Source organism: Protopterus annectens, chromosome 8.part1, assembly GCF_019279795.1.
Source record: "Protopterus annectens isolate FY-2018-M chromosome 8.part1, PAN1.0, whole genome shotgun sequence".
NCBI classification, from domain to species: Eukaryota; Metazoa; Chordata; order Ceratodontiformes; family Protopteridae; genus Protopterus; species Protopterus annectens.
Genome location: NC_056742.1, coordinates 366,491,987 through 366,519,505, shown reverse-complemented (window position 1 = coordinate 366,519,505; position 27,519 = coordinate 366,491,987). Strand labels below are relative to the sequence as shown.

The 27,519-nt window shown below is 40.5% G+C and overlaps 1 protein-coding gene across 3 annotated transcripts in view; it reads right to left on the bottom strand.

The window, feature by feature from the left end:
• Positions 1 to 27,519, bottom strand: part of DNAAF1 (dynein axonemal assembly factor 1) — a 1,332,504-nt gene that overhangs the window by 1,289,775 nt on the left and 15,210 nt on the right. The window lies entirely within an intron of this gene.

The following is a 27,519-nucleotide window of genomic DNA, read 5'->3' as shown; positions in this document are numbered from 1 at the left end:
AAGGTGGTGGAAACTGGAGGTAGATTATGGTTATTTAGAAAGCCTGAGAGTAGCAATGGCAAACAGAGTGGGTTCAACTACTCAGGTACTTAAACAAATTCCGGTTACTCCCCCCAGATGGTTTTCCACCAAAACAATCAATGAGGTAGAATGTTTATGGATACAAAGCTAAGACTTTTGATCTCTGTCTACTTCAGATGAGTCACAGCATTTCATTTTATTGTTATGGGCTTTTATTTGCTTTTCCAGGGAAGTTTTTATACTGCTAGAGTAAAATATGCCAAGTGTTAATTTAGCTTCACCTTAAGCAGTATAAGGCCTGTGGGTGTGGGTGTCCTTCCAACAGATTCAACACTACAGTGCAGAGCACAGTGATGCAGACGTGAAGGAAAACCAGATATTTCAGAAGTTTAATTTGATTCCTGAAATCTGTCATATAGGTTTAAATTGAAGGTATTTCTCCTTTTATGTTTTTGCAACTGTAGTAAAATTCAGTTGTAGAAGTTCCCTTGGTAGTGAGATTAATTTAACTTTTGCTGCAGGATCATCAGAAAACTATGTGCTCAGTACACTGAGCGAGAGAGACATTAAAATAACCGGGACTATTTGGTGGTTGAACTGGGTAGATAAAGTACTATTTGTCTATGGTCTGCTGCATTAAGTCACATTTGGCCAACATAAGTAATGCATTAGATTTCACACTTGTACATTTGAGCTTCATATGTCTAGGTATGCAAATTTAGGATTACTAAAATAGAGGTTTCCAGAGTTTAGAAGGGCAGATGGAAAATAAAGCAGCTAACAAAGAGATATGTGTTGATATGCAAGTGTGGGGTTATTTAGATGTACGTTTACAGGTTTTAGAAGGACAGGTAGAATGATTGTCTGAGTTAGTTTCTACTTCCCACTCTTTGCTACACAGTAAATCTCTAAAATGTCACATTTAAGCACTTCAGAATAAGAAGTTTGAATTTCAACAGATTAGGAAAAAACTAGGCAGTGGCCCAACTCTTTTCATAAACAAAATTATCTCATATTATTAACAACTGACCAGACTACCCAGTAACTTTGCTATTCCTAAAACATAAAAATCAGGTACTACAACTGAACCCTACAGCAGAAGCTAGTAGAAGCATGCTAATACATATGCTAGAGATTAACAGCAGAGAAAAAAAAACACACTGAACTAGATGGAAATACACTAGAAACTTACTATGCATTTCATAAACCAAAACGTTAGGGTGCTGTCAATGAATCCTAGGGCAAAAAGGCAATAGAAACTTGCTAGCATATTTACTAGACATTAACAGCAGAAATACAACTAAACTTAGCTAGATTTCAACACAGTAGAAACTTATTTGTGATGGCCTCTAGTACAAGGTTGAACAAGAATGAAATAATAGAAGGTTCTGTTATGAAATTCAAAAAGTGCAGTGTACCTTACTGTAGAGTGAATCAGCTGGAGGTAGTTGATTTCAGATAAAAATCCAACAGCACAATGACAATCCAACGGAAACGATGGAATAATTCAATTCAAATTTTATTGTGGTAAGCGCTTTCGGCTGCAACACCAGCCTTCATCAGACAATGACTGTTAAAAACAAGAATGCTTATATACTTAATTCTCCTCCTAACCAATTATCCAATTACTACAAATAATTGGTTCTTAAAAGGGCATAAATAATAATTCATCATAAGACATACCATATATACATATATTAACTATCTATTATTAGCTTTTAACTTTAAAATACTCTTTATAGATATAAAATCATTAAGACCTGGAAATTGCGTGGCATTAAGATAAACTTGCCACCAATATTCCTTTGATTCTAACATAAAACTTTCCAAGGTCCTTTTCTAGGAGATAGAATGATTTGCTCCAACACTATAAATTGAAATTTGTGTGTGGGATAATGTGCTAAATGTCTATACAATGCATTATTACTGGAATGTCTATTTATATCGTATACATGTTCGTATATACGCTGCTTTAATTTCCTTTCAGTTTTGCCTATATAATAGGCCGAACAATGTACACATAATGCAGCACAGACCACTCGAGATGTATTACAATTATATTTCCCTTTTACCTATATATGTGTTCCACCAATTGAAACTTGTTCAGCTTCTAATATACAAGAACAATAAGCACACGTATTACATTTTCTCATTTTCCCAATTGTATTATACATAGTGTTAGAACAAGCATTACACCTATCTTTTAGGTTACAGTCTCTTTTATAAATAATAGACGGTTGTGCACCTAATATCTTCGTTAAATTAACATCACCTTTTATAAAAATCTAGTTTTTATTAAACTTTTTATATCTGCAGAATCTTGAGTATAAGTAGTAATAAAAGATAGTTTCAAATTATTATTATTGCTAACTTCAACAGTACCAAAGTCAGTTTCATTATGTGTTATACTCAATGTTTGTTGCAAAGTTTCATCTGCATCCAGCTGCTGTATGCTATTTATACTAGTATGTTGCAGTAATGGTTTATAAAACCCTATACTTCTTTTATGTGAAACCTCATGAAAAATGTTGTTAACAAAATTTTTAGGATAATCTCTGTTTAAAAACATATTCATGATAAAATGACATTCATCAATAAATTCATCAAAAACTGATACCATACGCGCAGCTCGAACTGGCTGCCCCTTTATAACCGCAAGCATTCTTGTTTTTAATATTCATTGTCTGATGAAGGCTGGTGTTGCAGCCGAAAGCGCTTACCACAATAAAATTTGAATTGAATTATTCCATAGTTTCCGTTGGATTGTCATTGTGCTGTTGGATTTTTATCTGGTTCGTGTTCTTGTGGATTTTAGGTAGTTGATTTCACTTGGGTCATAGGGTAGAAAAGTGATTTTTGAACTTTGAGGCACAAAGGCTATAGTAGCTAGAGAAAAAGTGAGATGAGAGATGGGTTAATCAGGTGCTTCAATGGTACACACTTACTCCCCTCACAGATGATTTTCCACCAAAACATTAAATGATCTAGCCAAGCTAGAGTTTTCACTGTGTGATACCTTACACTTCTTGTAACAGAGGCCCATTGGATATATCCAAATTTGCCCATGTGACTTTTTACTCTTTGGTTTGTATGTTATTTGGGATACTTTGCAGAAACCTTAATGCCTATGGACATCAGCTGGGTGTAAAGACCCTGTGTTTCTAAAGTATAGCCAAATAGTCCACTTAATTTGTGCTGATCAGGTCATAAGGCCGAAACACGCATATCCACAACTAATGGGGTTTGGCTTTATAAGTAAAAAAGTCATGGACATTCAGAAGCCATATAGCTGAAACACGATGTCCTTAGCGGGTCATTTGCATATATCCATGGGCCTCTGTTACAGGAAGTTTAAGGTGTCACACAGTAAAAACTCCAGTTTGGATAAGTTTTTCTTGTAGTTTTTACCAAGTGGTTTGTCATTGTGACCTTTTTACTCTGGTTTTGGTCAAAAACAATCAACGAGGTAGAATGTTTATGGATACAAAGATAAGGTCTTTGAACTTTAACTACTTGAGGTGAGTTACAGCATTTAATTTTATTGTTATGGGCTTTATTTGCTTTTCCATGTAAATTTTACACTACTAGAGTAAAATATGCGGTCTTAATTTAGCCTTATGTTAAGTAGTATAAAGCCTGTGCATGGGGGGTGGGAGTGGTGATCTCTCGCCAGCAGATTGAACACTACAGTATAAAATCCAATAATGCAGAAGTGAGGAAAAAATAAGTTATGTACTCACCATAACTATACATCTGTGTTGTCCATTTTCATTCTTCTTCTTCAATGAATGGGTCTCTGGCCAAACCCTCAGATCCAACTCTGTCACTTTTCTCTAGACTCTAGGATCTGACTCTCGAGCTCCTCTCTATACTCAATGCCCCTAAACACTACATTACCTTAGATCAAGTTTCTGCTACTATATTATCCTTGAAATATAAAACATTATTATAATACAACAGAAAAAAACGTAGTAACAGAACAGGAGCTCAAACAGAAACTGTGGTTCCTAAAACAGAAAAAAAACAAACAAAAAGACATGGAGGGGGAGGGGGGTTGAGGAAGAATGAAAATGGACAACATAGATACATAGTTATGGTGAGTACATAACTTTTATATCAGATGTCATTTTCATTTGTACCTTAATGAATGGGACAGAATCCCAAGCTACAGTAACCTTGGGTGGTCCTCATGGAAGGATGTTCCGGAGAACCGCAGAACCAAATGCAGCCTTGTTTCTGGAGATATATATAATTTGTAATGAGCAATAGTAATGTCTTTCAGCTTTTCCCAGTTAGGGGTCGCCACAGCAGAACTCCGGTCCGCTTATGATTGGCGGTAGATTTTTAAGGTGCCGAGGTGCCAGCCCAACGCCCAACCTTCAATGAAGGCACACCCATTTACGCACGCACCTACTTGCATGTCTTTAAACATCACTCAACCGCGGGGAGGACATGCAGACTCCACACAGAAGGCGCTCCAGCCGAGAATCTAACTGGAGAACCTCTTGCTGTGAGGCGACAATGCTAACCGCAGCACCACCACGGCAAGCAATAAAGATATGAATACTGGACCAAGTGGCAGCTGAACAAATATCATCAATGGAAGCTCTGGCCCAAAAAGTAGCTGATGTAGACATTCACCTAGTTGAATGTGCTTTTGGTTGTCTTGGCAAGGTTAAACCTCTCAAAGAGTAAACATGAGAAATAAAATCTGTTATCCATTTGGCTAGCACAGTTTTCGATACTGGTTTTCCAATTTGTTCCTGGCATATGAAACAAACAATTGATTAGTTTTTCTAAAATATTTTGTTCTGTGAAGATAGAAACAAAGTTGTCTATGTACATCTAAAAGGTGAAGCATGCATTCTCCTTTATTGTAAAATTTAGGAAAGAAAACTGGCAAGCTGATGACTTGACTAATGTTTGTTTCTGAGGCAACACTGGGTAAAAAGGAAGGATTAGTGTGTGAGGTAATCCTATCTTTATGGAAAGTAAAATAAGGTGGTTTTGAAGACAGCGCTTGAAGTTCAGAGACTTGCCTCACAGAAGTTATACCCACAAGAAAGACTGTTTTCCAAGAAATAAATTTGAGATCTTTAGCCGAGGGCTCAAAGTGTGACTGTATTGAACTTTGTAGTAAAACAGTAAGATCCCAAGGTGGAGTAGGATCCTTTATTGGAGGTCTAAATAAAAAGGTACCTTTAAGAAATGCCTTACATAACTTTGATGAAGCTAAAGGAAAAGCATCATCTCTGATGTGGAAGTTAGAGATGGCTGCCAGCTGAACTCTGATGGTGGAGAAACTCACTCCACCTTGAAAAATAGAGGCAAGAAAATCTAAAACCGCAGGGATTGGAGCAGTGAAAGTATCCAACTCTCTCTGCTGAGCCCCCAGAAAAAAAACTTTTCCAATTACTTTTACAAAATTTTCTTATAGAGCGCTTCTGAGAAAAAAATAAAATTTGGTGAACCAAAGAGGAAAGCCTGCAATGTCTAGCCATCATTGGAATTGGAGAAACCTTGCAGTCAAATCTGAGACCTGCAATGTCCAGATGAGTCATCCCTGATGGATGTGAAAGGAGGCCTGAACTGGGGTCCAGTGTCCAAGGAGGACATAGTAGAGGATACCATAGGAAGGGAAATCATACTTGCTAAGGCCAAAAGGGGGTAATGAGGATTACTTTGCTCCAACAGGAGTGCTTTTTGAAGGAACTGGGGATTAGAGGCAGGGAAGGATAAGCATAAAGAATACTGGAAGGCCATACATGGACTAGAGCATCTCTTTATCACTGTCCCTGAGGGGGAACTAGGACAAAGAACCTGCTGCATTTGTTGAGGGGAGAGGAGAATAGATCATAGCAAGGCTGATGCCATTTGTGGAAGACCATGTTTGCTACTGACGGAGAGACCACTCTTGAGGCATTAGAAGAGTTCTGCTGAGCTTGTCTGCAAGAACACTGGATTTCCCTGGTATGTGTATTGCTACAAGAAAGCAGTTGGAGGAGATAATCCGCTGCCAAACTCTCATTGCTTCTCAGCAAAGTGGGGTAAAATCTGGTTCCTTCTTGTTTGTTGATGTACCAAACTACCATTGGAATGGCAATCAACTCTAGAGGAAGGCAGTTCTGAAAGGCCTGCAATGCAAAAAGGACAACTCTCATCTCCAAAACATTTATATGCAATTTGGTCTCTTCTGGGGACACGTGCCTTGAACAGTCTGTCTGAAGCAATGCCCCCCCCCCCCAATTAGGAGGCATCTGTGGTCAACGTCACATTTAGGGCAGGAAGGATAAAGGGACATGCCTGACAAATCTCAAATTGAATCCACCAGAGTAGGGAGCCCTTGCAAACCCAGGATAGTTTTACAGGATGTTGCAAAGGGTACTGACGTAAGAACCACTTTACTTGCCAGAGTTCACTGGCGGATTTGCATATGAAGATGAGCAGTAGGTATCAAGGTAATTGCAGCAGCCATCAATCCTAGGGCTTTGAGAATCAGTTTTGCTGGGGGAGAGGGGTGTGCAAGAACCTGTCTGACATGCAATCTCAAAGCAAAAATTCTGTTTTGTGGTAAGACAGAAAGACGAATGACTGTATCTAGACGAGCCCCTATAAACTCCAAGGCTTGAACTGGTTGAAGATGGGACTTTGAAAGACTGATAGTGATTCCAAGAGATTGGGATAAATGAAACAAGTAATCCCTAACTTTTTCAAGTAGATGCTTGGTTGATGTGGTGAGGAGCCAGTCACCTAAATAAGAAAACACCCTGAATCCATGCAGTCTTAGATGGGCCATTACCACTGCCATGTATTTGGTGAACCCTCTCGGGGGCTGTGGTGAGACCAAAGGGCAGGGCTCTAAACTGATAATGGCTGGTTTCCAGACAGACACGTAGGTATCTTTGAAAGTGCCTGTTCATTTTGACATGAAAGTACATGTCTTGAAGATCTACAGAGCACATCCAGTCATCTTTCTGTAAAAGAGGCAGAATGGACTAAACTGTGACCACCTTGAACTTGGATTTTTTTACAAACTGGTTCAGATAACAGAGATCCAGGATAGGTAAAAGGTCTCCTGTTTTCTTTGGGACTAAAAAAGAACCTTGAGTACAAATCAGGATTCTCTTTGGTCTGGTCTCTTTGACGACTCTTGTCTAGCAGCTTTTGAATTTCCAGAGCTGCTAACTCCCACTAATTAGATAGAACATCAGGGAAATGTTTTCTTTTCATTGAGGGAATTTGCAAAAAAGGGAATGAAATATCCTCTGGATACAATTCTTTGCACCCACGTATCTCTTATGATGGCTGACCAGGCTTTTGGGTACATAGACAAGTGCCCCCAACTGTCTCCAGAGAAGAACAGCCAGGCAATCCTTCAAGAGCACTGAAAAGGTCTGTCCAAGAAAGAATCTCGGAAACTTTGGTTTTGAGGACCCATTCTACCGTCTGGGCAGCATCTTCCATTGTTATTATTTCCCCCTATGCCTCTGGGAGAAAGCTATCCACGTGATTCTTGAAAAGGTCCTGAGATTTCTGGAACCACATCTTACCATCGCACTGATTTCTAGAAAAAGGCCTCTGCCTGGTAGAAAAATAGATTCCCATGGCAGACAAGTTCTTTCCATCTTGCTCACTGCAGGAGAGTATCTCTTTAAAGGTGGGCCCAAAGAAAGAAGATCCATCAAAGGGAGCATTGATGAATGATGCTTTAAAGGGCTCCACAAAGTCAAACAATCTCATTCAGGCATGTCTCCTACTGGCTATGCTTGAACTCACGGCCTATGAGGAACCTTCAGCTGCATGAGAGATTAGCCTCATGGATGCATTCGATATGGATTGTAGGGTGGCCAGTCATAAGAAATAAGTCTTCTCTTCCTCTGCCAACACAGACCCAGGGGGTAGAGTTATAGAGAGTTCCTTAATTAAGTCCATCTATAATCTAGTGAAATGTGACAGGTAGTTTAGTGACCATAAGGCAAAGGTCACGGAGGTATAAACTCACTTCCATACCTATCCAACGCTCTAGATTCTCTATTAGGAGGATGGACAGAGGAGGTCTGTTCAGCCAGCTCCTTTTTGGTGGCTGTCACAACAACCATGGTCTCTATGGGGATTCCCTTACTCCAGAACTTTCTGTAGGTGCTCCAAGAACCTTATCGAGATACCTGGAAATTGGTTCCACAGTGTCCAGTTCCTTCCATGCCCAGCAGTAGACAAGATCTAGAAGTTCATCTGCCGGGGGGAGGGGGTAACCCAAGATGTAGATGGGCCAGACCCGAAGGCTTCTAGGAGCACCGACTCCTCCTGGCAAGGGGTTTGAGAAGACCAACCACCTTTTTGGCATAGCATTTCTAGATTGTCTCCAAAAGAGACATCTTCTGGTGAAGATCTAGGGGACCCTTCCCCTTCATCACAATCAGTCTCTACTGTCAAAGATTCCCAAGGGGAATCTAAATGCCTTCTTTACACAACCTCTTTCGGGGGACCTCTTCAGTGGGGTGCTCTGGAAAAGTATCGGAAGAGGCAGGAAATTCCCTAACTGGAACTGCCTGGAAACTTTTATGGGCTGGCTGTCCCTGTGTTGTAGGATGAAGAGACTCTGAAACAGGATCCAAAGAGGGAACCAGAATTGGATCTAAAGACAGAACAGCTGAGACCACTCTCAGGTAAGAAAATACCCTCTCCACCACATCGAAGATGGAGGGACCAGGAGAAGCAGAGACCAATCTGATCAGAACCAAAACTGTCAGATCAGATAAACCAGGGCCCTCCCCAACCCTCTGCTCTGAGGGAAGAGGTGGAGCCAAGCTATCCAGCACCAAGGCCCCAAGGGGAAGTGACAGCTTTGAAAGCTTTGGAGTTGAGGTCATTCCCTTTGATCCAATGCCGATACTTCTGCTCCAAGACACATACTGCGCAAGGGGAGCTGGAGTTGAATGGATCAGGAAATTAGTTGGAGTCAATGATAAAAGCATCTTCAGATCCAACAGTTTGACTCTTGGAGATCTTGGATCAGAGGGCCCCGAAACAGAAGACTGGATCAGAGAAGGCGTACTGACAGTATGTGAGGGAGGTTTAAGGCTTACGGATCCGATGGGAGAAGGAACTGGTAAGACCCCATCTGGATCTGTGTTCTGAGAAATTTTCTCATCATCCTATCCACCTTTGCTTTAGAAAGACCTCAGAAGGACCTGATCGAAGAGGAAGCAGAAGGTGGTCGAGAAGACTTTCTTGGAGTCTCTTGTAGGAAAGAAGATCTCAGTCTGGGAGTCACCAACTCTGGAGAGAACTGGGGGCTTCATAGCCAAGGAGACAGTGTCAGATCTCAGGGTTTCAGATCCAGAGTGTTTGGAAATCTTAGCGGGAGGCTCCAATTTCAGAGCAGATTTGGAAGAAAGTGCTATCCTGTTGGGTCTATGTTCCCTGGGTTCCATGGATTTTGATTTTGAAAATGGGGTTTGTCACCTTGAAGTATACACAGCAGAAGATGGCACATAAGCAGGGATAAGGCCCTTAAGCACTAACTTATTGAATTGATCACTGATGGCTCTGGCACTGAAACCAGTACAAATAGTTCAAGTAGTATCAAGATAAGAAAGGCCTAAACAATAGACACACTTCCTATGGATACCAGTGTTGGGCATCTTGTGCCCACAGAAAGTGCACTTTTTAAATCCAGGTTTTTTGGGCCATAACTATGAAGTATACCCAACTGCAAAAGTCCATCCAGAGACAGAATTTAAAGAATAGTTTTTATTTTAAAAAATCTGAGAGAGTAAAAGAAAGTTATACCAACAATGGTGATAATACCTTACAGAGAAGGCAATGGAAAGAAAAAAGAAATTACCAATGATGGTAAGGAAGAGTACCAAACGATGGTAATGAAAAATATAAAAAGATAAACTAGATTAGTGGGTAAAGAGAAGATGCTATAAAAAAGTGATAAACAAGAAAAAGTAAGTTAAATGTTAAAGTTTTTAGTCACTATCCCTAAAAATCAAAACTGTTGAGCTCAAAAGAATGCAATACTGACTGAATCGTTAGAGCGGCAAATGAGGTCTGAGGTAATGCAGTGGTCAGTGGCATTAAGGTTAAAGGTAGGAGCATGACAGTCAGATCCTAGAATCTAGAGAAAAGTGGGCGAGTCAGATCAGAGACCCAATCATTGAGGAACGAATGAAAATGACATCAGATCAAGGTCTTTCAGCAGTTTGATTCTTGGAAATTGCGTTACATAGGTTTTAACTGAAGGTATTTTTCCTTTTGTGCTTTTACAATTAGAGTGAAATTCAGCTGCAGAAGTTCCCTTGGGATTGTCTTAACCTTTGCTACAAGAATCATCAGGGATAATAAGTGCTAAGTACACTTACTGCTCTAGTAAAAGTGTGTTGAATTTACGTAAGCTGCCACACAATCTGTAAAGTTTTATTTAGGGAATTTGTGAGGAAATATTTTTAGGTACTAAAGGTACCAAACATACTAAAAAATAATAAATAATGATGTGCAGAATGTGTATAAATATATATGTTTAGTTACTTTAACCTCAATTCTGATTTGATTAGATTTAGTACACTTGCATCACACCAGAGATTTAAACAGTTTATTCAAAACACACATTTTTTCATGCCGCTATTACTATAAAGTTTTGGTATAATTCTCCCATTTAGCATACTGCTGCACATTCATGCACACACCTGCACACCTTTATACATTACTAGTTTACTTCATCCACTGTTTTCTTTATTTTTGTGTGGGTTTTCTACTGTTTTTCATTGTATAAACATTTTTGGGGGGCCAAAAACATGAAAACTGTCATGACAGGTGTTTTTTTTTTCTGAACTGCAAAGCATTGACATTTTTTCTGAGCTGTAAATAACAATTTTATGCACATTAATGCATGTGGATGGATGCTTATTAGATATTATTACACAAATATATATTTATAGTGTTCTCATTAGATATAATGTTTATGGTTAGGTAGCTTTGTGTGTTTTTTCTTGTATCTACCTAGTTAGGTCTTTTTACTTATCTACATATGTATATGATTTTAGTTCTTGTCACAGACCTGATGAAGACTGTATTGGATTAGTTAGCCAAAAGTGATTTTAGTTGAAAATCAGTGTATTTATACATATGTTATGCTTTTCTTAATACCCGATTTTGGAATGTGGGTTGCAATTAGATAGGTAGTGTTTTCCTTAATTAGGATTTAGTTTGATCTAAATCAGTAGTAGTGGGGGGGGGTTGGGTACTTGCACTTTTACTGCCCTGTGGATGAGGGTAAGGCAGTCCACACAGCCTATCTGGACCTCGCCAAGGCCTTTGATACCATCCCCCACTCTGCAATCATAGATAAATTTACTAAGCTGGGCATTAATCCCTACGTCACTCGATGGGTTGCCAACTGGCTTACTGACAGAACCCACACTGTCAAAGTAGCAGACTCCAAATCCAGCTGCAGACAAGTGACAAGTGGAGTACCTCAGGGTTCAGTCCTGTGACCTCTCTTGTTTGGCATCTACTTCTCTGAAGTACAGGCCAACACTAAAGGACTCTGGCTAACAAAGTTCGCAGATGACTGCAAACTGGGAGCCATTATTGAATCCCCAAATGATGTGGATACTCTACAAAAGGGCCTTACAGAAACAGATGCTTGGTGCCAGAGCCATGGGCTCAAGCTCAATGCCAAGAAATGTATAGTTATCCCCTTTGGGGAAAAAACATGTACCTGTGAATTACCACAGAGGTGGCAGTACACTAAACACAGAAAGTGTGATAAGAGGCTTAGGGACACAGGTGGACAGTGGTCTCACCTTCAATAACCACATCGCCACAACAGTCAGGAAATCCTTTTATGTGGCACACCTCATCACGAAGGACTTTTCATCCAGGAAAAAGGAGGTCATTGCCCCACTGTACTCATCCCTCATTAGACCCATTATAGAATACAACTTCCCATTTGGTATGTACCTCTCAAGACATCTGCAACAACTGGAAAGGCCACAGAAATACCTCAGTAAAAGAATCACAGGCCTAAAGCAGATACCCTATGCTGACCGCCTTAAAAAACTCCAGCTATACTCTGTCGCATATCGTCTACTCTGAGGCGATCTATGCTTAACATACAAGGCCATGTCAAACCCAGAGCTGTTGGACATGCTACACAAAGAAATCCCAATCCTTCAGAGCCACACGCTCCAGGGATCTAAACCTTGTCATCACAATAAACAAAACATGCTGGGGGGATAGGTTCCTGACCCAGAGACTCCCCAGACTCTGGAATAGACTTCCCATACACGTCAAGCAGAGTGCCTCTTTGGCCCTCTTCAAAAGGAACCTTGATGATTGGATGAGAGAAAGGAAATTCACCCCGGGGATCACATCAGTCACCCTGCTACACAGGGGTCCAGGGAAGTAAATAGTGTGGGAAGAAATAGCCAGGGAATTGTTATGGCTAGGCTTGTATAGGCCCTAGGGCCGATAGCCTAGTACCAATCTATGAACCCGTTTATATTGTCTGCCTGGCATAGGCTGGTTTAAAATTAAACGATACATATATTTTCCACACCTACTTCTAAGTGAATAAAAGCTGATATGTTTAACAATGTAAAGTGTTTCTGATGTTTTTGTTAGAGGATCACTTGTCTGTGATGAATAAAGGCTTGTTGCTTTGGAACACTACCTGGGTTTCATGATTTTTGGAAATTATTGTGACGGAGCTCATCAAAGAAGTTAAGACTACTAGTTTTTCTGTTTTTTTTTTTTTTTATTTTTTCCTCAACACTCATGTTGGTGAGGTTAGAACTACACAGATTCCTGTGCTTTTTCATCTTTTTTTATTTTATTTTTTTATTCCCAAAGATACAGGTACCGTTTTTAATCGTCAATCCTTGCAGAATATTTAATCTCTGGAGAGGTTGTGGCTTTTGCATCTACCAATAATTACACTCTATATACTGCCTCAAAGTGGAAATTATGATCTGCAATATCTCAGTACAGTGCAGCATTGTACATTTTATATGACCAACAAGAGAAATCAGGAGCCAAACAAGAAAAACTTATGGAGGTCCAGGGAGCACACAAGTCCATTATAAACCTCACAGCTAGTAGCAACCACCAAAGATTTATTGAGCAAAAAACAACAGTCAAGTGCTTTTATCTTACATCAAGCCTTCATCAGAAATGTCTTCTACAGACAGACTATATCTCCTTACTGTGTATGCAATACTATTTATCAGGTGCTCTAGTTTCATAAAAAATATCAAGGATGTGCTACAAGTAAAATGACGATTCTCTAAATTTCCTCTAAGTGTGTGTGTGTGTGTGTGTGTGTGTGTGTGTGTGTGTGTGTGTGTGTGTGTGATAAGCTAGATCATAGGCATGTACTAGGCTAATGGTCCTGGGGCCTTTACACGCCTAGCCCATAGAAGTGCCTTGGCATTGTGCCGCCCATCGTTAGTTCCCAGTGCCTCTATCAAGTAGAGCCACTGGAGTGATCCCCAGGATGAACTTTCTATTTCCCATCCACTCATCAAGATTTCCCTCGAAGAGGGCTAGTGAGGTGCTTTGCTTGACATGTATGGGAAGTCTACTCCAGAGCATGGGCAGTCTCTGGGTTATGAGCCTGTCCCTCCAGCATGTTCTGTTGATTGTGGTAATGAGGATGAGGTCTCTGGTGTCCCATCTGAATTCCTCCCTGTATGCTAGAAGTTCCATCAATCACAGTATTAAACTGAATTAAGTGGGTGATCAGGAAAATAAGTAATTAATGGTTTAGTTCAGCACTTTTGAATTTTATGGGGTTGCATATGTGTGCTCTCTGTGTGCAAAGTTTATTTATTTAATTATTTATCTTACACTAAAGTGAATGAAGCATGCAGCCCTTGTTTTAACTATTATTTTTCTACTTTTTATGAAAAGGTCAATGTCATTTTGGGGTTGGGGTTGATTTTAGATGGGCTACAATGATTTGAATTGCGTGCGTGCATATGTGTGTGTGTGTGTGTGTGTGTGTGTGTGTGTGTGTAGTGTATGAACTTCAACTTTATTTTTTTAGTAGGGTAACTAGGACATGTTTAATATACTCCAATGTAGGTAAACTTTTACTAAAGTGCCAGAGATACAGATAAACCAAAATATCTACAAAGTGTACTAGATACATGATTTTACCACAACCTTTATCTTGAGTCTGCTATTAAGCAAATATATAGGATTATGCTCATCTCTCTGATTTTAACCAGCTTGTTACATATTCAAGCCACGGATATCATGAAATTCACCTTTAGAATAACATTCAAGAGGTGAATCTTGGCATTCATGTCAAGAACACAACCTGAATTATGATTGAAGGAATACAATGTCCGCTTTGGGATGTATCTTACTAGACATATCAAACAGTTGGATAGACTCCAGAGGTTCTTAAAGAAGAGGACAGGCTTAAAATACCTGAGCTACCAAGAGAAGAACTGGAAGCCATTTCCCTGTATTTTATATCCTACAGTTCCTTAGGAGTAATCTCTGCCTAGCCTTCCTGGCCATTAGAGATCCAGTAGTCTTAAGACCTCTTATATCTCTCCAAATTAAATAGTTCCACAAACATTACAAAAAGGTATCCAAACCAAGTTCAACAAACAAACAATCACTGTCAAGAGAGTGATTTGTCATGCTCTGCCCATCTCTTCTCTAGAGCAAACTTCCACTCCAATTTAAACAGTGTGACACTTTCTTTCTTCAAAAAGGAATTAGCTAATTGGATTGGTGCTCATAAATTCATCCCTGGCAAGAATGATCTATCACTCTTGTAAAATGAAGTAATGTCTTAGGGTGGGTAATGGCAAAAAGTAAACAGCCATTGGCCTACTTATCTTGTACCTCACGTGATTCTGTGATAGACTAAAGTATAATCTGCAAGTAAGGTTGTTTTTGATTTCATTCTGAAGTACCTGAATTTAGAAAATGTGAAACTTAGACAGCATAGGTATGATACAGAAAAATAGCAGGATTTCCTGACCTACACCAGTCCTGACATCAGTGTACCTGTACTATAATTTAAATGTCACTAAAAGATATATTTTCAACCCTGATAGCAATTGAACAGTGGCAGTCAAACTGAAAGGGTCAATAAAGCACATATCAGGTGAGTGTTACATATTTGCAAACAGAGCAGGAAAAAAAGACAAGCCTTAAGGATTTAAGCCCATTACTTTTTTTCAGTTATATTCTCCACACACTGCATTTACAAGTTGAGCCAAAGAAGCAGTCATGCTGAAGGTGCGATGTAAGAGCATAGTAGGTGAATGTAATACATATGCAGACTAGAAGCATAAAATTGAAAAACAAAACATACAACCCTGAGAGGATTTGAACACTACACTGACACTACAAATATTACTTCATGAGCAAGCTAAGCCATGGAAGCAGTCATACTAAAACCATAAACTTCACCTTATTTCATATTTGGCAACTGCTGCGCAATGCAGCTAAGCTCATTTGTGCAACTGATAGCAGCTGAGACCAATATACACAGGGCATGACATCGATAGGACTTCATTGTTGCCTTTGTTGTTTTCATTGGTTGTTCATAGGTATTGATAGTGCTCTCCATAACCATTCATTCACAGTACAACCACAAAAAAGATAAAATTATTTAGAAGCCCCTTTTGAGCATGTGCATGGTGTGTACCTATTTTTGACCAGATTAAAGGTTGACAATAGGAGAACAGGAAAGAGATAAAAAGGGGAAGCAAGCAGAGGATAGATCAGAGGGTGTACAGATAAATGTGGAACAGCTGCCCATTTACTTTTTTATGAAGAGAAAGGAAAGTTGGTGAAGAAATTAAATGGATGGTAAGAGGTTTAGGGAAGGAAAGATATAATAGAAAGGGTAGGTAATATGATGAGGAAGAGGGAACACAATAGTGAAGCAGATATCAGACAAATAGAGAGAAGACAGTGGTGAGGGGAGGATAGCAAAATGAACAGGGCTGGGCATAGACACAAAAATAAGGGAAACACCAGGTTGGGAGACAGGATTGGGTGTTTGCACCTGCAGTCTCTGTCAGCTGAGACCCAGTGGGAAATTACTTGTCACCCACGGTACTGTCAACAATGGGTCCAGTGATCCAGTGCTGGGCAGGGACATTACTCAATCACCAGAGAATGTTTGTCATTTTGGAAATACAGGCATCTAACCTCCTGTCGATGACATCTCCCCCATAAGCTCTGTCAGCTGTTGATGGGTGATGAAAGTGTTAACTCCACTCATACTGATACCACTGGGCACAACTGTACCAGTTCCATTGCTGGACTACCTGATGCAAGTGGTGCAAGTAAGACTGAAGGTGTGCAGGCAGCTGCAGTAAGCTGGGACCCAGATATGCTGGATGCTTCCACTGATGGTGCTACTGCTACCTTGGGGGGGGGGGGCAGGCCTTGCCAGTGGGATGAGTGGAGGTTGCTGTGCTGCTGCATATAGTAGTAAAATAAATGGAGAAAAAAAAAAAAACTAAATGTATGTAAGAGAATAGCAACAGAGAGTGGGGAAACAGGCAAACAAGATGAATGGATGGATTTCTAACTATGTTGGTAATGATGCAGTTAACATAGTACACTTTTTGAACCACTAAATCCTCATGTATTTCAGAAGTATGTTTATCTATCTATATCTGTCACGCGCATATATCATATATGTGAGTATGTGCATGTGCAGGGAGGACCTAAATCAACAGCCATCGTCATACAAAGTTTGATAGACAGACAGAAGATTAATGGGAGGAGCTGTTTAGACCAGTGGGTACCTGTAATCAGAGATCAGAAAATACTGTACATATACCTGCTGCAGAGATTCTACTAACGCAGAAAAATATACACATGAAATAATTTTTCACGAGAACACAACTGTGGAGCAGGTGGGGTGATTGAATTCGCAAGCATCCTCACAATGTGAAAACAGAGACTTAACAATATGACCCTCTTGTCCCACTATACCAGAGGAAGCATGCTGAAACACACTTCGAACTTTGCACAATCATGCTATTACCTTTGAGCTATGCCAATACTGACAGATGTAGAACTTGTGTAAAAAAAAAAAAAGTTATACATGTTTTTAATCCCTGCTATACTGTTACTATTAAAATCCAGACAGTTTTGTGAAAGCATCTATACTCAACCCAGCACTTCCTTAGGCACTCCAGTCTGCTCCAGTGCAGCTGCATGGGGTGCCTTCTGTGCGGAGTCTGCATGTCCTCCCTGCGCTCGTGTGTGTTTATTCTGGGTGCTCCGGTTTTCTCTCACATTACAAAGACATGCGTCTGGAGCATTTCTCCCCAGGCCTCCGCTGGAAAATTGGCTTGTTCCAAGTAACAAATGTTAAATAAATAAATATAATATAATAAATATTATTTTCGATCTCTTCAGGGGATAGATACATAAACACATAGTGTAAACTTTGTGGGTGGCATGCAGTGAGCAGGTTATTTGCATATCTAAAATAAATTATACTTACAGTATGGAGGTGGGAACTGCTATTTAACTTTATCCTCCCATTGACAAAGGAGGTCAGGACTGTGGCACTTCATGTCAGTGTAATGGTAATGGTACCAATTCTCCCATGCATAGGATGCCAATAACATGGGTGACAGCCTTGCCTAAATGATTCAAGGCTTCATCCTTATAATGGGGTCCAGTATAGCCTTTCTACAGCCAGGGCTGAGATTATAAGCAATGTGAATGCAGCAGGTGATCACGGCTGTGGCTATGAAATGGTCTGCCACTGTGCCATGGATATGATCCATGCTGGCACCCAAAGACCAGAAGCTGTGGCATGAGACCATAGAACAGGTGGTAGGCTGTCGACCAAACCCCATCTTACAGAGATGGAGGACATCCTGGCCTCTCTAAAAGGCAGTACCACCTGCATAGATTCAACAGTACAGTGCTGGATGTTGAGGCAGAGCTGGACAGGTCCTTGTGAGTTTCAACTGTTGATGCCCTGGGTATACAGTCCAATTTCATTGTACCAATAGCTGCAAGTTCTTTTTTCCTTCTAAACTTCATTAAATCTATCTGACTTACAGTATACAGGTACATCAGGGATCCGATAGGAATGACCATCTGTGAAAGGTATAGCTAGGGATATTTGTTTTTATCATGTTTACATATGTAAAATTATCAGTTGCATATGTAGTTGTGGTGCAGAGTTATACTTACACTGCATTTTTTTAGTGTACTCATAGGCGATTCTTTATCTCACAGTGTTTAACTGCCCCCCCCACCCCCATCAGATGTTGGAGGATCTGTAGCCTTGGATAATAATGGCAAGGATAAGCCGGCACAGTCACGGATTCAGAGTGTGTGCTAGATTCAGACAGTGTGACCACTGCATCCCCTACACAGACCATGGACACAATCTCTCTGACTGTGGATACCCAGGCTAAGGTTGGTGCATCAGTGGAAGGGTGGTAACCATGTCTTTGTCAAGCACCATTACAAACTCCCTGTATGGACCTCCCTGCTCATGAGTGCTAGGGCAAATTTAGATATCTGTCTACTGAGGGCCAGAAAGCTTTCCTGATCAGCAGTGTCCCCATCAACCCGTCCTCTCTCAGATGTGTGTATAGCCTGGGTTTCCATAGGCATAGAGACTGTGTCCATGGTCTGTATAGGGGATGCAACCCAATGTATTTGCAGGGCCATCATGGAGACACAGGCTATTGCCAATACAGTCATGGTAGAGATAGTGATGGTGATCCAGGGTGTGCATGCTGACCTATGGGACTGCATGTCCCATGTCTGTGATTACTTGGATAGCCTGAACCACACACACTGGACCATGCAATGTTTTCTCTGGGTCATCTGGCAGGAATGAGCAGTCATCCTCACAGAAGGTCATATACTACCCCAGTGACATTTAGAAACTATTCTAATGCAAATCTCCTACTACCAAGTGATAGCCTGTCAAAACTTTAACCACCATCAATCCCTGAGAACATGGTTGTCTATATGGAATTGTTCACAGAAACCCTGTATAATCATGTCAATAAATCTATAGAGACAGCTATGTCCCTCAGAAATAAGCCCAGAACTAACTCAAAAAACAAAACCACTCTGGAGGAATCCAAACATACAGGTTGCATAACAAAAAGAAAAAAAAAAAAGTCATAGCCAAGATTAGGAAGTGCAATGCCCAGCATAATAGAAACACTCTCATCAATCTAAACAAATAACTAAGAGGACAAACTGAGTCGACTAAAACCAAGTTTGAGGTAATGATAGCCTCCCAGAGAAAAGACAACCACAAGGCTTTCTTTAGCTAGTTCCAAAAATAAAAGACATCACACAGCAGTATGCAGAACTGATTGTAAATGTAGCCACCTACAGAGAGCTCTCCCAGCCATCCCCCCAGGAAATACCATCAAACATTAACACCCCTATAACTATCACTAACTAGCAGGTCCTAAATGCAGTATCTAAGGCCAAAAACACTGCATCGGTGGGCCCTGATAATATCCCAGGATGCCTCATAAATAACCTAAAGCATGACCTACTTGAGACCACAAGAGTCACTGTTTAACCACAGCCTCTAAACAGGCTTTGTGCCATATGAGTGGAGAACTGCATCAGTCATCCTTGTACACAAGGGTGGGCCATCAGCAGACCCTGGGAACGACAGAACTATAAGTCTGACTAGTCTCATATGCAAAGCCATAAATAGAATTACCATGGAAATTATTAATAAGGACATGGAAAACATTCAAACACTGGATCCAACTCAGTTTGGTATTGTAAAGGGCAGGTTATCCCTATTCAACCAGGTAGACTTCTTTCAGAGGGTCACCAAGGCAATGGATGATGGAAAAATGATATACGATTCCTACCTTGATCTGGATAAGGCATCCGATACAATACCATACTCTGGAATTGTAAACAAACTCACATATATAGGCATAAACCCCTATGTGGGCTAGGCTTTCTAAAAGCTCCAGGGCCATTAGCCTAGTACACACCTATGAACCTATGTTACTCATTAGATAGCCATCTGGCTCTCAGATTATACACTGGAAGTTCAGATGGGGAGACCATTTCCACAAAAAGGCTGGTTGCTAGTGGAGTCCTTCAGGGCTGTGTGCTGGGACCAGTCCTTTTTGGCATCTACTTCTCAGAAGTCAAGGGCAATGCCAAGGGCCTCTGGCTGACCAAGATAGCAAATGATTGCAAACTAGAAGCAGTCACACAATACCCCCAAGACACTAACATCCTACAGGAAGGGCCAACACAAACAAATGACTGGTGCTAAAGCCAGGGTTTAAAACTCAATGCCAATAAATGCAAAATAGTACCCTTTGGGAAGTCTGCCGCTCTCGGAAAATACCTCATCAATAACACACCCCAAAGACTAGAACCAACATAGAGATCCATTACTCATTGTCTGCCTTGATGTGGAGTTAGGCGAGTTTGAGCTCCAAACAGCCCATTTGGTCTCCTTCTGTAACAATAGGAAAGAATAATAGCACTCTGACCATTTCATAGACTTCTGCTGAAATAAAGTCATTTAAAGCAGTGAGACAGAGAAAAAGCATAATGTCCTTTATTTTACTTGGCAATGAAAAGAATACAGAATGCTTTCTTTAGTTTCTTTGGACCTTTTGACAGCTCTTTGTTTAAGAAACTTTAAGATCTCCTTTCTTAATTCATATATAGCATGAGGTGAGATGTCTGGCAAAAGGACACTGAAGTGGGAGGGAGAGAGAGAAGGCATCGCATAACCTCTGGTATCTCCTGTATCCACCTGTCCTTTAAAATCCTTCTCCAAGAATTCAGGTGAAAGGAGAATCAACCTCTGATGATCTCCAAAGTAGGACAGCTGAGAAGGTCTCAGGAATGCTGCTTTCTGTCCAGGGGTTGACCATGGCCTCTTGGTAAGTGTTGAGAACACTGAAGTCGGGGCTTATGAGCTTTAATGGAAACTAGGGTGAAGGAAACTTCTTTTCGCAACATTCTGCAGTTGTATACAACACAAAAATATATGCAGCATTATTTGTCTGGCATCCCATTAAAGGTACACTGAGAAGGATGAAATTTCACAGCTCAGTGGAAAGGGTCTTGTTCCACTTCTCAACATGGTTAAGGTGCTACTCATTTTTTTTCCCCAAACTAAAGAGGTTCAAAGGAGGAAGAATCTAAGAGTGTCAACTTGGTTTACTCAGCAAAATTAGTGAGATGCAGCAAGGGAGGTTGACATAATGCTGGATCCAGCCATTATGGCAGCACCTTCTGTCAAATGACAAAATGAGGTTGCTCATGTTCAAAGTGTTAGTGGCTTTAGTACTTAATGTATATTTCAGAAGTCTATCTAAAATACAGTTGAGTGTTAAGACAGTTTAGTGCCCAGAAAGGCAGGTTTGTACAGGAACACACACTTTCCGGATCTGTCTACCACTCTAGGCTCCCTGTTGGATGAATTAAAAGCAAGGTTCAGAATAGGAGGAGCCTTACAGAGGATGGCTGAAATCATTGTGGTATCTGGTTTAGGAGGCTCTGCCTAAACTAAAGATACACGTGACGTTGGAAGACCTGAAAAGCCTTGGGCATGGAGCTGTTACATCTGGTGCAAGTATAATAGTACATTTAACAAGATCTACTAGGGGTGCTGCCTCCAGGATGGGGTGCTGCCTCCAGGATGGATGAGGGGTAAAGTGGCAAATCTCCTATAAACACATTTGGGAAGCCAGCAAGCATCCCTTCTCCTGCATCAAGTGCAGATATTCCACACATCTGGGGTCCTCTGGAGGAAAGGACCAATCCCCATTCCATTTCATCAAGGTCCAATGGGGGATTGTGACAGAGATTCATGGTGCTTTGTCTTTAAGGATTTTTCTTGTTTTGTTTAGCGGTAGTTCAGAATCATAATACTCTGAAATTCACTTCACATGGGAAGGCAGAGATGACCTCAGTGGAGTTTTTGGCAAAGGGGCAGGAGAAGGTTTGAAAATGCCACTATTAAAATATCAGGTTACGAATTTATTTTGTTGGATGAAATGCGGTATAGAAAATGATTTGCAAGGAAGCCTGCAACTGCAGTGGAGGTTACTGATACCAGCAGAAACAGCACCAGATTAACCAGCATTGGAGTTCTAGTATAGTGAGGAGGCCAAAAGCCTGGTGTAAGAAATTCTGATGTTAGTCACATCACTGCAGTCTCTCACACCAGAGCCAATGATACAAAGAAAGCAAACAAGGGCAATACCATCACTGGCACTGAAAGTATGGTCATGGCACTGAAACTATGGTCACAGCCTGAAAACATAGAAACTGAAAAACAGGTAAAAGGAGTGACAATGGGAGCAGTACCACAGAAAGCAATACCATAAAGTGTACAACCGGGACTGATGGAAAGGAGAATGGAGATAGCAATGGATCCAAGTACATCAGTAACACTGCCTCTAAGGTGAAAGTTACTCTAGCAGAAAACTTATAGACTACACCAGAACCCTAAATCAGTTGGGATGGGAAGCTTTGGACTGCCTGGCTTGAAGAAGAAAAATTGCTTCCACCAGTCAGTCATAATATAAATGAAAGTAAACTGGGAAGTAACAGGATATAGGTATATCAGGTCTAGATTATATCAGAGAAGTCTGAGCAGTGATTGTAACTAAGGAAGAAACTCCCACGGTTATTAACGGAATATTTTTCACTCTCTCATAGAGCAGGAGTTGTCCTTAATTAAAAGCATAGGGGCACACTGTCACTGAGGAAATGGATCAGAAAGGTCTGTCAAAGATGCAGAAGACTGAAGAGTAGGGTAAAGAGCATTTTTTGGAACGAGAATATTTTAACTTTTTAGTAAGGGTATTAGAACCCAAAAGAAGAAATTAGTGAATACTGGTAAAATTTGCTGTCTAACCACATGGCCAGATACAGCCTTTGACACTAAACAGGCAGAGTTTGACAATGCCTTTGGCACAAAGCTTGACTAAATCGCAAAGCAAGAATGTTGTGTGTTTCTCCAAGATGTTAAAGGCAACAAGTGTGCTGGTTGGTAGATGGAATGGGCAACCCACAGGCGCACTTCCTAAATAAGACTGCATTATCATGAAGAAGAATGGCCTAGGTCCAGAGGCACAGAGAGAAGCAAAACTGACAGTCTGACAGAAAAATTAGAGAAATTGTATGCCTCATGACTAAGAAAATATATAGAGGTACAAAAACAAACTCTGTATATTTTCACACTAAAATATGAATTCTTAATAAGTAAGTAGCTTAGGGTAATTTTTTCCAACTGTTCATGAAACACAGCAAAGAAAAAAGTGGAAAGCAAGAGATGAATAATGCATGATATGATATAGGAGGATTCTGAGTAGTCTGGACAAGTTTTAGCAGCTAAACTGCCCTAATGCTTGTACCATTAATTGCAGAAGTTACCAAAGATGGACCTCTTTTTTCTGAGATCTATAATTTCTGAGGTATAACTAAAAGTCTTCTTTTTAAGCATGAAGCAATTAAAATCTAAATTAAGCAAAAATGTTATAAAATCCAATTCTAATCATTTCAGTGGCACAGAGGTGGGGTATCCTTCTGTGCTGCTTGTGACCAGAGTTTGGGAATGATCTCTGGAGTCTGGTAAAATGAGCTGGGAGAAGATAGAATGAAGGTAACAATGACTAGCTCTCCTATCTTGGGTGGGTTTAGGGACAACAAATGTCTTGTAGTACAGAATTTCAATAAGGGGGAAGTGACACACATGCTTATAATTTTACATACTGTGTGTTCTAGATAGGGATTCTGATCAAATCTGCCATAAAATGATGGCTACCAAAACCTAAACGTGATTCTCCACTGGGTCTTCCCCTCTTCATAGGTTGGTACTAGGCTATCGGCACTAGGGCCTATGCAAGCCTAGCTATAACAGTTCCCCAGCTATTTCTTCCCAGAATATTTACTTCCCTGGTCCCCTGTGTAGCAGGGTGACTGACATGATCCCCGGGGTGAATTTCCTATCTCCAATCCAATCGTCAAGGTTCCTTTTGAAGAGGCCCAAAGAGGTGCTCTGCTTGACCTGTATGGGCAGTCTATTCCAGAGTATGGGGAGTCTCTGGGACAGGAACCTATCCTTCCAGCATGTTTTGTTCATTGTGATGACCAGGTTTAGATCCCTGGAGAGTGAGGCTCTGAGGGATTGGGATTTCTTTAAGTGTAGCATGTCCAACAGCTCCAGGTTTGACATGGCCTTGTATGTTAAGCAGAGATCACCTCTGAGTAGATGATATGCGACAGAGTACAGCTGGAGTTTTTTTTAGACGGTCAGCATAGGGTATCTGCTTTAGGCCTGTGATTCTTTTAGTGAGGTATTTCTGCGGCCTTTCCAACTGTTGCAGATGTCTTGTGAGGTACACAAGGTTCAGCTCTACTGACTGTGTCATAAGGCTGAGATCCTTCCAGGCAAACAGACAAATCCAGGACCACCTGGTTAGAAGCCATAGTGATACCTGTGGGGAGACTAGATGTGGTGTCTAGGAGCACAGCCAGTTGCTTAGTGGTAGGTCAAGTGGGGTAACACAAAAACTAAATAAATTCTACTTTTCATAAAGTTTACTTGAGGAACTAAAAGATTGCACTATCACTATGTAAACAGCATAAATTAAAATGTTTAGTATTTTTTCATTTCAAGAACAGTATTACTTGGCCACAAGAATTGTAAAACTAAATTAAATCTGCAAAACTAAGCATTAAAGAATAATATGTAGCAGTAGGTTACGGTATGGGTGATCAAACACCAATCCTTCAATCTACATGCCTATTTTTTTCAGTTTTTAATAGGTAATTTTCTTCACAAATTTTTGAGTTTACATATTAGAAATGATTGTGGAATATTCAATTACACAGTGATTTGAGAGATTACAGGATTCTTAATTTCTTGCTTAGGTACTCGTACCTTAATTTTGATAAATTAACTACAGATGTAATAATTGACGAGACTGATTAACATAAATGTTTTGCCTTGTTATCCAATGACTGAAAGGAGTCACCGAAGAATGAAAACAACATCAGTATGTTTTCCAAGTTGAAAACAACATCAATATGTTTCTAAGTGACCTTGAGTCACAATGTACAGTGGTTTCTCTTTCATATACTAACTATATAAAATATATCAATGCTGGTACAATTTAAATACAACTGATATATCATACAGCAAATATTCCACAGCAAACACGAAGATTCTAATACTATTCATTTCAATGGACTACGGTGAAGATACTGGAAATTTGAAATTCAGAGAATTATTTTTATGAAATTTAAATAAAAGGTTAAGGATGAAAGATGTTAAAGGTTTCAGAATTATATATGACACAGAGTATTTTAATTTGTATTGTTTTATGCTTCAAGCTATTTAATGAATTAGTATGTAACTACTACACAAAAGCACAAAATTATACAGATACTGTGCAACTTATGATGAAAAAAATGGCTATATATTTCTTACAAAATGTAACTAACAAGAAATTATTTTTGGAGGTGGGAGAAAGCCAAGATGGCAGAGTAATACCTACATGGCCTATTACCATTCCAGGGGACTGTGCAAGTCCAATTATTACTGATACATTGGTTAACAAGGCTCTAGCTAAAGCTAAAAACACTGCCTCCATGGGAGCAGATGGTGTCCCGGGCTGTATCATATGCGAGCTCCAAAAGGAATTAACCCCGCATCTTAATACCCTGTTCAGTCTCAGCCTCTCCACATGATATGTGCCCATAGAATGGTGCACGGCAACGGTGGTCCCGCTACATAAGGGTAGGGCCACAACTGACCCTGGGAACTACCGACCAATAAGCCTGACCAGTCTGATCTGTAAGGCTATGGAGCGAATCATTATGGAACTCATAAGTGGACAGATTGGGAACCTCCAGTCGCTGGACCCCACACAGTTCGGCTTCATCAAGGGCAGATCATGCCTCCTGAACCTGGTGGATTTCTTTGAGACAGTTACTCAGGCTATAGATAAGGGAAAGGAGGTACACATGGCTTACCTTGACCTTGCTAAAGCATTTGACACCATTCCCCATTCAGGTATTATTGATAAGCTCACCAGCCTGGGCATAAACCCTTACGTCACAAGATGGATCGCAAACTGGCTCTCAGACAGATCCCATAAAGTAAGAGTAGCGGGATCTATGTCCGAATCCAGACCAGTAAAGAGTGGTGTGCCTCAGGGCTCTCTGCTGGGGCCCCTCCTGTTTGGCATATACTTCTCAGAAGTACAGGCAAGCACGGAAGGGCTGTGGCTGACTAAGTTTGCGGACGACTGCAAACTGGGTGCTACAATAGAGTCTCCGGCTGACATGGAGATCCTCCAGAAGGGCCTAAATGAGACTGATGCATGGTGTCAAAGCCATGGTCTCAAGCTAAATGCAAAAAAATGCGTAATAATCCCCTTTGGAAAAAGCAGAGTACCCACAAACTACAACATAGGAGGTAATCCCCTGAAATCTGAAGAAGAAATAAGGGATCTAGGGATCCAAGTAGATAGTCAGCTTTCCTTTGATAACCATGTTGCCAAAGTGGTTAGAAAATCCTTCTATGTGACCCATCTAATCACGAAAGGGTTTGCATCAAGATCTAAGGATGTAATGGTGCCCCTCTACTCTTCCCTCATCAGACCCATTATTGAGTACAATGCACCAATTGGAATGTACCTGGCTAGACATCTCCAGCAGCTGGAGAGACCACAGAGGTACCCAACCAAGAGGATTACTGGCCTCAAACAGTTGCCCTAGGCAGCACGACTGAAAAAGCTAAAACTGTTCTCTCTTGCATACCGCCTTCTCAGAGGCGATCTCTGTCTAACATACAAAGCCATGTCCAACCCAGAATTGTTGAACATGCTCCATCTTAGCAAAACTAAATCTACTCGAGCTACACGCTCTAGGGATATAAACCTCAACACAACAATGAACAGAACATGCTGGAGGGATAGATTCCCTTCGCAGAGACTTCCCTTACTATGGAACAGGGTCCCAATCTACATAAGACAGAGCCCCTCACTATCACTCTTCAAGAGGAACCTTGATGAGTGGATGGGTAACAGAAAGTTCACACCAGGGATCACACCAACAGCACTACTAGATAGGGGCCAAGGGTACTAGCTGCTAGTACAAGGGTCTAGGGAACTACTAAAGGGGAGGTGAATACTGCACAAACGTGGCTGGGCTAATATATGCCTTTGGGCAGATAGCCCAGTACCAACCTATGAACCTATAATAGCAGCAACAGAAGGCTGGGCTGCAGCTTTAACTAATCTTTGACAGAAAAGTCCTTACATTTAGATGCAAAAGATATAATTTTAATAGAATATAAATGTTTCATTTTAGGATCAAATGTATTTATTTATTTATTTCACATTTGTTAACCGGGTTAGTCCAACTAAGTTTGCAATCAAACCCATTTTCAGTGGAGACCCAAGGGGTAAAGCCCCAGCAAACGTAAGTAAAGATAAAGCGACAATA